The sequence below is a fragment of the Lissotriton vulgaris genome, chromosome 2_2 (assembly GCF_964263255.1).
Source record: "Lissotriton vulgaris chromosome 2_2, aLisVul1.2, whole genome shotgun sequence".
Lineage (NCBI taxonomy): Eukaryota > Metazoa > Chordata > Amphibia > Caudata > Salamandridae > Lissotriton > Lissotriton vulgaris.
This window is the reverse complement of record NC_141688.1, coordinates 193,013,830-193,025,851: the sequence shown is the minus strand read 5'-3', so window position 1 is coordinate 193,025,851 and position 12,022 is coordinate 193,013,830.

Below are 12,022 nucleotides of genomic sequence, written 5' to 3'. Positions count from 1 at the left end.
GGCTCTTATTGTAAAGTAGTCCCCCGTGGAGGCGGAAGGGTACAGCCAATCAGCCAACATGATTAAAAGAGATGTGGATACCCTGCTGGGATGAGCCAGTACATTATTGACTAAGCCACAAGCCAGTGTTTCGAAGGAGGTTAGTCGTTGAAAACTAGAAGATAAATGGGGCAGAAAGCCCAAGCCAGGTGTATTGTAGGCAATAGTCTGTTTGACACCAGTGCTTTCAGAGCCAGACCTAAAGAGGAATCTGACATGCGGGAGGTCTGTTGTCCTGGTCTGTCTGTCTAGTGTGCGGGGTTGAGGTGCGAACTGGGAAACACACTTCCACCATTGTACAGAAATAATGCCATGCATAGCCCAAGTCATGGATGGACACAGCACAGCAGGGAAAACTGGGTGTGTTCCATGGGAGTTCCCAGGCTCCACAAAGAGCAAGAAATTATAGTCAACTGTTTATTCTACCTCCACACCTCCGCGGGATCCAGAGTGGACAAGGCTATAGTCCATTTCTACTACACAAGCAATACGGAAAATAAGTACAAATATTCATCAATGCTGAATTATTATCAATGCAACTAGACCCAAGAAGGGGAGCCTGAGCCACAGGGGACAAGGAAACCTGAATTACACTGCCATAGAACATACCTTTGAAATACACAGATGAAGATGAAATTGACATTGAAAGTTATGTGTTTGAAACTTGGAGTAAGGCTTCCTTCCTCACGCCGTTCGTATAATCGCTTTGCGCCAACCTCCTCTTGCCCTCACCCTCTCTGTCCTCCAGGCACAACAGACTCACTCCACCTTCATCGCGTAGACCACACTCAATTCACTGGGACTATAGGACAGGAGGGCCTCCTTAGCTACTCTGTGTCCTATCAGAGGCGTATTGTTGCTCCGACTAGGCTAACTCCGAGCCTGCCAGTTTTCTCTCACCTCAGCTGACGGTCTCATCCGCTCACTATCTTAGGTCTCTTTGAGACTGCTTAGCCTCAGAATATTGCCGTAAATCCTAGATTTTCTAGGAGGGACGCATCAAGTAAAGAAATAGCACTTGCAGTGAAATTACTGTCACAGCAAGAGCATCCTTTAAAGGAAAATGCAGAGACAAGCGGAAGGGGTGTAGATTTTCTTTTGCCGCTTCATTTCAAGCCTCCTCACCACACGTAGACACTCCTAAAACTCCAAACTCTACAAAACAAAGAGTCAGCCAGATGTTTGAAACCCAGGAAAGTGGACTGGAGGATATTCTAGATGGAGATGCAGGTCCTGACCAGGATTCCGTGCCAGCGACAGGCTGTAAAAGCGGGAAGGGCCCCTGTGGTGGCACCTGTGCACCCCTCTTCCAGCGTTGGACCACTCTGCTTCTCTGTGATGCGGTGAACCCGGAGGCAGAGGGTTCATGTGTCATTCGGAACAGGGGCTTCCAGATGGAGCCTGTTCAGGGACTGGTAAGCAAAGCACACTATTGACATCTAGTGTCCCAACATGGTGACCGTGTTGTGCGGTGTCAGGACATTTTACAATTTGCAACAGACGGGTGAAGTTTAACAACACTTAGCTCTTAATCCCTGAAGTTACGTATCTCGCTCATGAAGCATAGGACGTCTGGATGCCATGACCGGCTGTCCAGAGGGAGGCGCTGTCCTGCTACCACTTACACTTGTTTCTTACATCTAAGAGTACATTCTTCAATATCTGCTGATAGTCCCACCGTGGTGACTAGATGGAGTATGGTTACCAAACGGCGCAACCATATCCGTGGTCCTGAGCACTATCAGGAACATTTTATGCTGCTTCCTAATCTGTATTTGTGTAAACTTCACCAGATCCTCACTTTGTAAAGTGTGTAGAGTTTTAAGAAGGAATTGTGCATAGTCTCATTGCACCTGTATTGTAATTTAGCACAGCAGTGTTAGCGTACAGCCTGAGGAACAGGTGTGAGGTTTGGTGGGGATGGATCAGTAGGGGCGTTAGGATGGAAGCACCAGTAAAAAACATCAATGTGTGATGGCCAGCTATCATGGCGTACGTGGAGATAGTAAAAAATGGATCAACAAGAAATGGAGGAATAAGTAGTGGCAGGGCAAAGGAGGCAGCCTGCAGGGGGGAATTGATCCGCAGAAGTCACTTCAACGCTTCCAGCACACCAGCCTCAGGCAACCTGCGAGCAGCAGAAGGGCATTCAATGAGTGGTCTCTAGAGCTAATGTCGGATTGTGCTGAGCATGAAAAGATGCTCCTGACTTCTATTGCGGGAGCTGGTTATAAAGAACTTAAACGCCGCTTGCACAAGCAGGGGCTTTAAGATTGGGCTCATTTCCTGTATGAGACGGAGAGCAGGAACAGAGAAGACGCTGGACCAGGCTTCAAGCTAAGTTTTTAAAATTTTTATTCTGATCCTCTACCCGTACTAACTCCCCCACCCCTGCCAAACACCCCTAACCCTTGCGACCCCACCCCGCACCTCCCCCCTAGAAACGCCCCGGCACCCCTCTATGCTAACCTACTCGAAGCCACTAGAAAAGTGGTTTGTAACCAGTGGTCCAAGGACCCCTGGGGGTCCACAAGACCTCCTCAGGAGATCCGCAACAGTTTTGCAGAATTTAATAAAATCAAAATTAATACATTAAAATGAATAAAGTATCTAAAAATAAATAAGCAAAATTGAACAATTAAAAACTTTTCCGTATTTGATTGTGCAGTAAACTAAATATTTCAATATTTGAGCATTTGTTAGGTGTATACTTATTTTTGTGTATTTGTGTTTTGTATTGAGGTTCACATCCCAGAAAGGGCTTGGTCCGGGGGTCCCTGGCTTTCAATAACGACTCTATGGGTAACCCAGTGTTCCAGTAATGATACACTGGGGGTCTATACAAGTGAAAAGGTTAAGAACTTTTGCCCTAGAACATATTATTCCCCTAAACTTTGCCTGTTCTTCTACTTGATAGGAAGCTGTTCCAGGACAGGGGGAAGGAGGTTTCCGCTGTGGATTAATGAATATGTTTTCATTGGACTCCACACAATGCAATCCATCAAAGCTGCATAAATACATCTCTGAAGGGAAGAAAAATGTGTTTGCTTTCCTCCTGTAACTGAAACCTTAATTTAATCCTATTGTGCTTACAAACAGTAAACCTGTGTCATTTCTAAGACAGCTGACTGTGCCTTGGAATAAGCTTCGGGATTGAAAGTGTCACACACCATTTATTTCATTTCTTGGGCCGGTGACTTTAGATGACCTTTGAATATGTAGGTCACATCTTGGCTTTTTTTCTGTTTGCCTCATCTTTGTGGAAAAGGCGATTAGGTGGAAATCTCAGCATCTTGTACTGATTTTCACAAATCCTCCAGTGCCTCTTATGTGCATGTTTTCATTTGGTACAGATATATTTAGAATATCTTCCACAACACTTATTTAAATATACAAACGTGTGTAATACATGATTTAGAGGGGGAAACTTGTGCCCTCATAGAGGTGCATTCCCTTGCTAAGAACCAAGATTTGTTTGCACCAATGTTTATATTGTGCAACAGAGGAAGGTACCAGATAGACATAATTTAATTCTTCTGTCTCTATAACTCCTCTCAATCAATTAATCAATCAGGGTTCTTGTAGAGCGTGACTAGTCACCCGTAAGGGTCTCAAGGCGCGGGGGGAGGTGGGGGGATTCGGCAATTCAGTGAAAGAGCCAGTTCTTGAGGTCCTTCCTGGATTGATATGGCAGTGTTGACAGTGGAGCAGTTGTGTGTACGGATAGCTTAGCACGGAGTAAAATGTTGCCTTCAACACTATTGATCAGTCTTGCAAAGTGGTGATTGACGAGGAATCAGGAGAACCTCTCAGCAGATTCCATATTTATTATTCCTGATTCAAAGATGAATCAATGATGCACAAGCCGCCAAACTATGGCAGACTAATAGCCGATTAGTCCAGAGGACCATGCCTCTACTGCCGATGCTCCTGATGAGGGCTTCATCGTTGCTGAGTTCTTCTCAATCTCATTTTGCTGTACAACTGCCCTTTCTCTCCTATAATCAGAATTAGTAGTGTCTGCCAGTGCAGATACTGTTCTTCCCAGTTCCGCCGACTTCTGCTCGTGTTCTTCCCCTCTCCTCGCACGAGGTTTGAGAGCACAAAGGCTGTTGAGTTCCTCTATCCAGTGCCAAATTTGAGTGAAAGACACTTTCCTCAATGAGGTGTCCGGCACAGCAGACACCATGGGGCAGATTTACAATAACTGGCGCATCCCCAGGGATGCGCCAGTTGTTGTGTGCCGAATTTACAATGCGGCGCACCATGGGGCAAAAACGTCACAGATGCGTGACGCATCTGTGCTGTAAAGGCGGCGCATTGCTAGAGTTGGGTCGCATGCCCGACGCAGCTCCAGCAATGCTCTGGGGGACCCTATCTGTCCAATGCTGCGTCAAGCCTTACGCCTGCTTCAAGCAGGCTCAGGGTTTTGACGCAGCATTGGCCTAAAAGTGACTAAGTGAAATCTTGTAGATTTCACTCAGCCACTTTTAAGAGGCGTTCCTACGCAGGAACGCCCACCCCCCTCCCCCTCTGCACCAGAACGTCTCCTTATGGCGCAGGGCTTTACAACGTGACACATTTCCCAGATGCGTCACGTTGTAAATACCCCGCACTATGGGGCATCTTTTGCGCCGCCGCTGCATTACAAAAGTGACGCAACGGCGGCGTAAAAGAGGCGCAAGGGGCTTGTAAATCTGCCCCTAAGTCTGTATCACCTAGGTCCTAGTGACCAGTCTTGCTACCTCTCGATCTAGTAAAGGTTTCTACGATAGATTGCCCTGTTCGATGTTCAAGATGCTCTTTTTTGTTTTTCTTTTATATAGTGTGAAATCGAAGCGCTTTACACAAGCACAGTTGCATTACATGAGGATACGTTAATTTTTGCAAAGCAGGAGGAGATTAAGTGATTTGCCCAGAATCACAGGATGTTGAGCGTCCCTGCCAAGATGCGAACCCGGTTCCCCAGCTTCAAAGTCAACCGCTCTAGCCGTTTGGCCACATCCTTTCCCCTCTTCTTGTTTTACATATCTGAAAGTCTGACTTAATTTTAAAGTAACTAACAGTGCTCCAACTGTGCACAGTACCCAGTACCTAGTTGCTCACCATGACTGGGCGAGTGCATAGTTCTTCGCTCTGTAATAAATGTCAGCTACCTCGGTCTGGACTCATACACATAACATATAAGTAGAGTGCCTTAGTGCACTTTCCCACTCCACCAACTGAGTTAAGAATGTGGCAGGTGTAGGCAGGTCCAGCTTTAGGGCGGTGTGACCTGTGTGCCCGCACTGGGCGCAGACCTAGATGGGGGGCGCTGTCCTCGGGGGCGCTGTGTTTAGCAACAACTTACGATTTAAAGGCAGCTGCTACCGAGTTCTTTGTGCTTCAAGCTTTCAGGCATCAATAAAAATGTAAAGATAACTCTTGTGATTAATGTTCTTGCTACAGAGGGATATGGGAGTTTTGTATAGTGCCACTTTTGACTTACCATAAAGTAGCGCAGAGGGTTAATGTGCCTGCTGCAAACAACAGATCCGTATTTTATGTTGAGTGCTGAGTGGATTAGTGCAGCAAGCCTTTACCAGCGCTTTAAAAAAAATGAAATGTATGTGAGAGAAGGGCTTTGGAGAGATGAAGGACACTTTTGCCCGGTAGTAGTGAGGAAATCTGAGAGGGAGGTCATGGGGAAGGGGCACATAAAAGATTGTCACACCGGGCGCCACCAGCACTAAAGCCGGCCCTGGGCGAAGGCAACATAAGCATGTCACAGTGGTGGAAAAAAGTTGGTGCTCCATTCAGGTCGTCAGTTAATCTTTAGATGGCTTTAGTCACATCCTTCAAGAATCTTTGCACACTTTATGACCATGTTGACTTGGATAAGAGAACAAATAAAGGTCAGTTTAAGCTTTGTTAACCTTCCTGTTTGACGTTTTGCAGGCCATGGTGCCAACACTTGTCTAGTGTCTTCAAATGAGAGACAGAATGGTTAAACCAAAATTTCACAAGGACATATGATGTCCTAGTCACTTTGTGTGACAACTTTCACAACAAGCAGGAATGCACAAAGTGCATTGGTCTAAATGTGCATCTGTCACTTTAGCCTTTTCTTTTCATATTTTGCACAGAGTTCACAAGAGCATGGACCCTGATGGGGCTCCTGCCAGCCAAGAACAGAACTCCTCACATCCACAACAGATAGGCTAACAGATTAATATCATGGCTATACAACTGATAAGCGTGGCTCAAATCCACTGGAGTGACTTACAGCACTCACCTATAATTACCTTATAGGAAGTCAGCCGGACAGTGGAGAAGTATAAACAAAAGTCTTTATTAGGCCAAACAACACTCATATGAGAGGGCCCTGTCCGACCTCACTCCTAGGAGTGCGAACGAGAGGACTGACTCTCTGCATCACAGCAATACATTATAATGCAATACAGTAAATGGGGTACGCCCCTTGTGGAAAACTACTGAGCCCCAGACCAGTGAACAATGCTCTCATACAGCAGGCATCTGCACCTGCGAGGGATACATTATTATCTCTGCTCAAGGCCAGGGAGCTAGGCTTCGGCGTCTCTGGGCATGAGAACATTGCAGATAACATAAGTTGTTAGTTTCGGTCACAGTGAGCCGAGAAACGAAAACTGCTGTCTTAGTATATTTCTTTCTGTATTCCTGCGGGAGGGGCATGAGCGAGCAGAGCCCGCAGGCACGGAGAGTTACACAAAATGGTGGCACACAAGCTAAGCTAAGAAACTAATATGGTCACACATATATATACGAAATGGGTAAGAATATGAATTCAGCATAAGTGTGTTTACGTAAATGCATTAGTTAGTCATATGATGCTAACTCACACGTCATCATAGGGTAATTAGAGCATCGAAAAGTGAATTCTATCAGACCCTCCTTTTAGCATCATTGGCTAACTATAGCCTCATTTATTTACCAAAAGGTAGTGTCGACATCCATTCTAGGGGCAGGCCTGAATTACTTCAGTCGAGAACATCTTCTGCAATAAACATCAACCAACTTGCATCAGCAGGAATTTCAGTAATCATAGAAGTGGTATATTGACCATGGAACTTCTTTTTCGGACGTATACTTGCAGCACACATTGAACAACATGGAGGGAGGCAATATATGCAAAGGCAGCATGACAGAATTACACTCACCACTCCAACCAAACCCATCAGTATTTTCCAGCCCCAGGAAGAAAAGGCACCCCAGAGCCACCCTTGGAGAGACCATGTCCCATTATCTTGGTGCAGTTCAGTCGCTAATCTATGCAATTTTTGCACTGCCAAGTTAACAGTCGGGGCGGAGTCAGGGATATAAACGCAACAAGAGGTCCCGATGACGCGACAGGCCCCGCCCCTATCAGCTAGTATGACGTCAAGGACCATCCTATTCTGGATCGTAAATAATCTCATAGCCTGAACCTCAACAGAGATGTTAGTCGTAATGTCAGCCTCAACCAGAACCACTTTTTCCATTACCCTAGAAAGTCGTCTAATAGCTCTACTGTTGAATATAGGACCCCAGAAAGGAAGCAGACCCTTAGAAAAATCAGTCCATTGCTGATACGAGGTATCTGTCTGATCAACGTCCTCTACCTGAAGTTCCCTCCTTTTGCGCTGCTCTTGCGGCTGCTCTTGAGGACTGGGGAATCGTCGATGAGTTCTGTGGTAATCAGAGGGGGCCACATACACAGGAGGAATCAGATAAGCCAGGTAGCACACCCCACCCCAACCCTCTGGCAACCATAAGTATCCAGTTTCACCGCATACAAAATAGACACTGGGTGGGGCAATCAAAGAGGGGCTAACTGGCAGGCGTATTGAAGCAGTCACATTACAAGAGCTATTTCCAACCTTGATGGGACCCCTTCCCTCGATACAGAAAAACGGAGGAGGACCCACCACAGCCAGTGGTATCAAAGACTTGGAGCTGTCGTTATTCTTAGGGGGGTGCCTATGAGACAAAGTGGCATTCAATTTCATGAAACTATCCCTAAGTCGATCAGTATCATTAGGTGTCAAGAATCGGCCCAACTTTTTCTCACATGTCTCTATAAAAGTCTGGTCAAAACGTCCGTCAGTGTATATTCGTCCAAGGGAAGCTGAAGGCAAAGGGCGTACTCGCATCGTCATTGTCCACCCCCTATTCTGTAGTCGGGGTGTTAGGGAATCTGGCTGTTGGAAATATTTAACTAGACCTATAAGGGTGTACCATCCCACACAACTATTTACCGGAGTCAAAGGAAGAGCAAGGAATCTATCTTTCTTATAAGCAGCAGAAGGCAAAAGCCCACAAACCCAGCAATCTGTCATGTTGGTAGTGGCATGTGCATGATGCAAAGTCTTAATAAAAACATTATCTTTATAGTTTGCACGTATCATTCTCTCACCATATTCAACAGTTAACATTTCGTGTTCCGGAACAGCAGTAGGTGTGGGTGCAAATGTATGAACGGGATAATGTTTATCTAGGAAGAACAATATTCCAAGAGTCACCAGAAAGGTAAATAGAAATATTATGACCACTACAATTTTTCCTTTTCGGGAAAGAGCCAACCAGGGGGAATCAGGCTCACGTCTCGGGGGAGCTGCAAAAGGCTGCTCCTCATCAGGAATTGGCCGCCCAAAGGGATACATTCTGTATACTCTTCAACACCAAAAATCAAAAATAAAAATAAAAAAATCACACTACAACTAAAACAAAATAGTCCCAGACAATCCTCAACCGGCCAGAGGGGTTCTTCAACCCTTAAAAAGGGATCTTCTTCCCTGTGTCCTTCAAAGCCTCACAGGCAGGCTTGTACCGTTCATACCTATTCCCACGTCGTTGGTCAACACTTTGAAATAAGGGAAGCACTTAATTCGGGCCCCGCACCACGCTATAGTCTCAAAGAACACAATCTTCGGCTAAACACCAGGGCTCTTACAAGTCCATCCCTACCACTAAATCTTCTTTTTCAGAATGTCCACTAAGCCCTTCTTCCAGTATTTAGTCCATCATATTCCAGCACTGTACTTATTTTCTTCGGGGCCGAAAATTGTAACGAGTGCTCCCTGGCACTTCGGGGTCAGAAAACAAAGCAGGTGTATCAGTGGCAGATGCTGAACTTTCCGATATCTCTTTGCTAGCAACAAAAGGAGTGGTAGAGCTCACAGTATTTTCAATTCCGCTTTGCTCTTCTCCAATCAGTGAAGCATCCGAGAAAGGAACATATCTTGGAATATGTTCGAACTCCTGGTCAGCAATGCCGTCTTGTACCCATTGATCATAGGGCAACGGGAGCGGGACCCTCTTCACATGAGAGGCATGGGTCCACGCCTTTCTGCCGTCAATCCGCAGTGCCGTGCGCGTGGTGAGGAGCACCTGACGAGGCTCTGACCATCTCGGCTCCAAACAGGACTTCCGCTGGTATCGTCGCACCACGACCCAATCCCCTGGGTGGATGGTGTGTCCAGGCCCCTCCGGCAACGGCTTCAGAGTGTCTGCTACCTGCTGATGAATAGAACGAAGATCTTTAGTCAAAGCATACAGATAATCTGTCAACAGAGGGTAAGGAACTTCTGAAAAACATTTAGGTCGGGGCACTCCCCAGATATTGGCCGGGCGGCCAAATACCACCTCATGCGGGGAGACGCCCATTTTTGCATTTACAGTGACTCTTGTGGAAAGCAAAGCTAAAGGAAGTGCGTCTGGCCAACGGAGACCTGTACTCTCACATATTTTGGCCATTTTTAACTTGAGCGTGCCGTTAAACCGTTCCACCAGTCCTGCTGCCTGAGGATGCAAGGCTGAGTGGAACTTCTGGGTGATGTGTAGACCCTTGCATATATTCTTCACTAATTCAGCATTAAAGGACGTGCCATTATCACTCCAGATCACCCTAGGTAATCCGAAGCGGGAGAAATACTCCTTTATCAACATTTTTGCAGTAGACATAGCTGTGCAGTCTTTCGTTGGGAACGCCTCCACCCACCTACTAAAGGCGCATACGACTACAAGGACGTACTTCAAGTTGTTGACTCTTTCCATTTCGATGTAATCCATCTGAATCACCTCAAAAGGGAAAGAGGGGGGTGCAAAATTTCCAGTTGGGACAGGGGTACCCTTTCCAGGATTGTGTCTCAAACACACCATACACTGACGAACCAAATTGGTGGCCATCTTAGAGATATTCTTATTGTTCCATACCGGGTCTAACAATTTGCAAATGCCTTTCGCACTCACATGGGCAGGTCCGTGTGCCATCGTCACGACTGGAAGGACATACGCATTCGGTAACATCCATCGTCTCTTATCTGTCACATCTGTCCAGCATTCATCCGCATCCAGTCGTCCCTGCCCATCCTTCCATGCTCTCAATTCCTCATCCGTCGCTTTGCCCTGTATGTTCTTGACACTCTGTACCGTGTCTGCGAACATATGAATATCTGGGACCCATCGTGCTGGCCCTGCCACAAACATTCGTGGTAATTTTTCTCTAGCAGTCTCTTTTGCTGTCTCGTCGGCAAAAGCGTTGCCTCGCCCGACATCGTCCACTATCGTCTTGTGTGCGCTACATTTTATCACAGCCAATCTTTTGGGTAAAGTCAGTGCCGTTAGCAGTCGTAATATCAGTGGGCCATGTTGGATGCGTTGTCCATGGGAGGTCAAGAATCCCCGTTCTGCCCAAAGTCGCCCATAATTATGAACCACGCCAAAGGCGTATTGGCTATCGGTGTAAATGTTGACATCCAACCCCTCACTCAACTCACATGCTCTCAGTAAGGCGATAATCTCGGCAGCCTGAGCAGAATTGTAAGGTATTCTAGAAGTCTCTACCACCGTCTGTAATGTCGTTATTGCATATGCTGCTGTCGATGTCCCGTCTGGTAATTTAAAACAGGATCCATCAACATACAGTTCCCCGTCTGGTTCTTCCATGGGCCTGTCTGTCAGATCCACCCTCCCCTTTGTCTCCTCCTCAGTCCTATACAAACAGTCATGTATGTCATCATCATTTGTGTCACTATCTGTGGGGATAGGTAACAAGGTGGCGGGGTTCAATGTGGCACACCTTTTAATTGTCACATGGGGCGCAAAAAGAGTCATCTCGTAACCTGTCAGACGAGCGCTTGTTAAATGCTGCGTCTGTGTCCTGTTCAGTAAAATATCCACAGCATGCGGTACCATTACTGTGAGATCTGATCCCAGCACGAGCCCTGCCGATTGTCTTATAGAGACCGCAGCAGCCGCCGTGGCTCTCAGACAGCTCGGCAGCGCTCTTGCCACATTATCGAGCATTGCAGAGAAGTACGCACACGGTCTCTGCTTCCCCCCAAAACACTGAGTTAGGACAGACAACGCGCAACCTTCCGCCTCGTGCACGTAAAGAACAAAAGGCTTCTGGTAATCAGGTGTTCCAAGAACTGGCGCAGAACACAAAGACGTTTTAAGTGACTCAAACGCTTCCTGACATGCGGGGGTCCAGGGTAGGGGTTCGCGCACTTCTTTGGTAGTCAGATACAATAGGGGTTTTGTTAGTAACGCATAGTTAGGTATCCACTGACGACAATACGATGTTATGCCTAGGAACGCGCGCACCTCTCGCTGCGTGTTAGGTACCTGCATGTTAGTGATCGCTTTTATGCGCTCCGGCGTCAATCTCCTCCCCACTTTCGAAAGGAGGTGACCGAGGTAGGTGACCTCCGTTCGACAGTACTGGAATTTCGGAAGGGACACTTTATGCCCCCTCTTAGCCAAATGGTGTAACAATTTTACAGTAGCATCCCGACAACCCCGCTCTTCATCCGATGCTATCAGGATATCATCCACGTACTGCAACATTACGTTGCCCGGTGGAAGTTCCAGATCATCCAATTGTGCCTTCAGGGCCTGACTGTATATACTAGGACTCTCAGTGTACCCCTGAGGAATTCTCTTGAAGCGGAAGCTACGGCCAGCCAATGAGAATCCGAAGAGA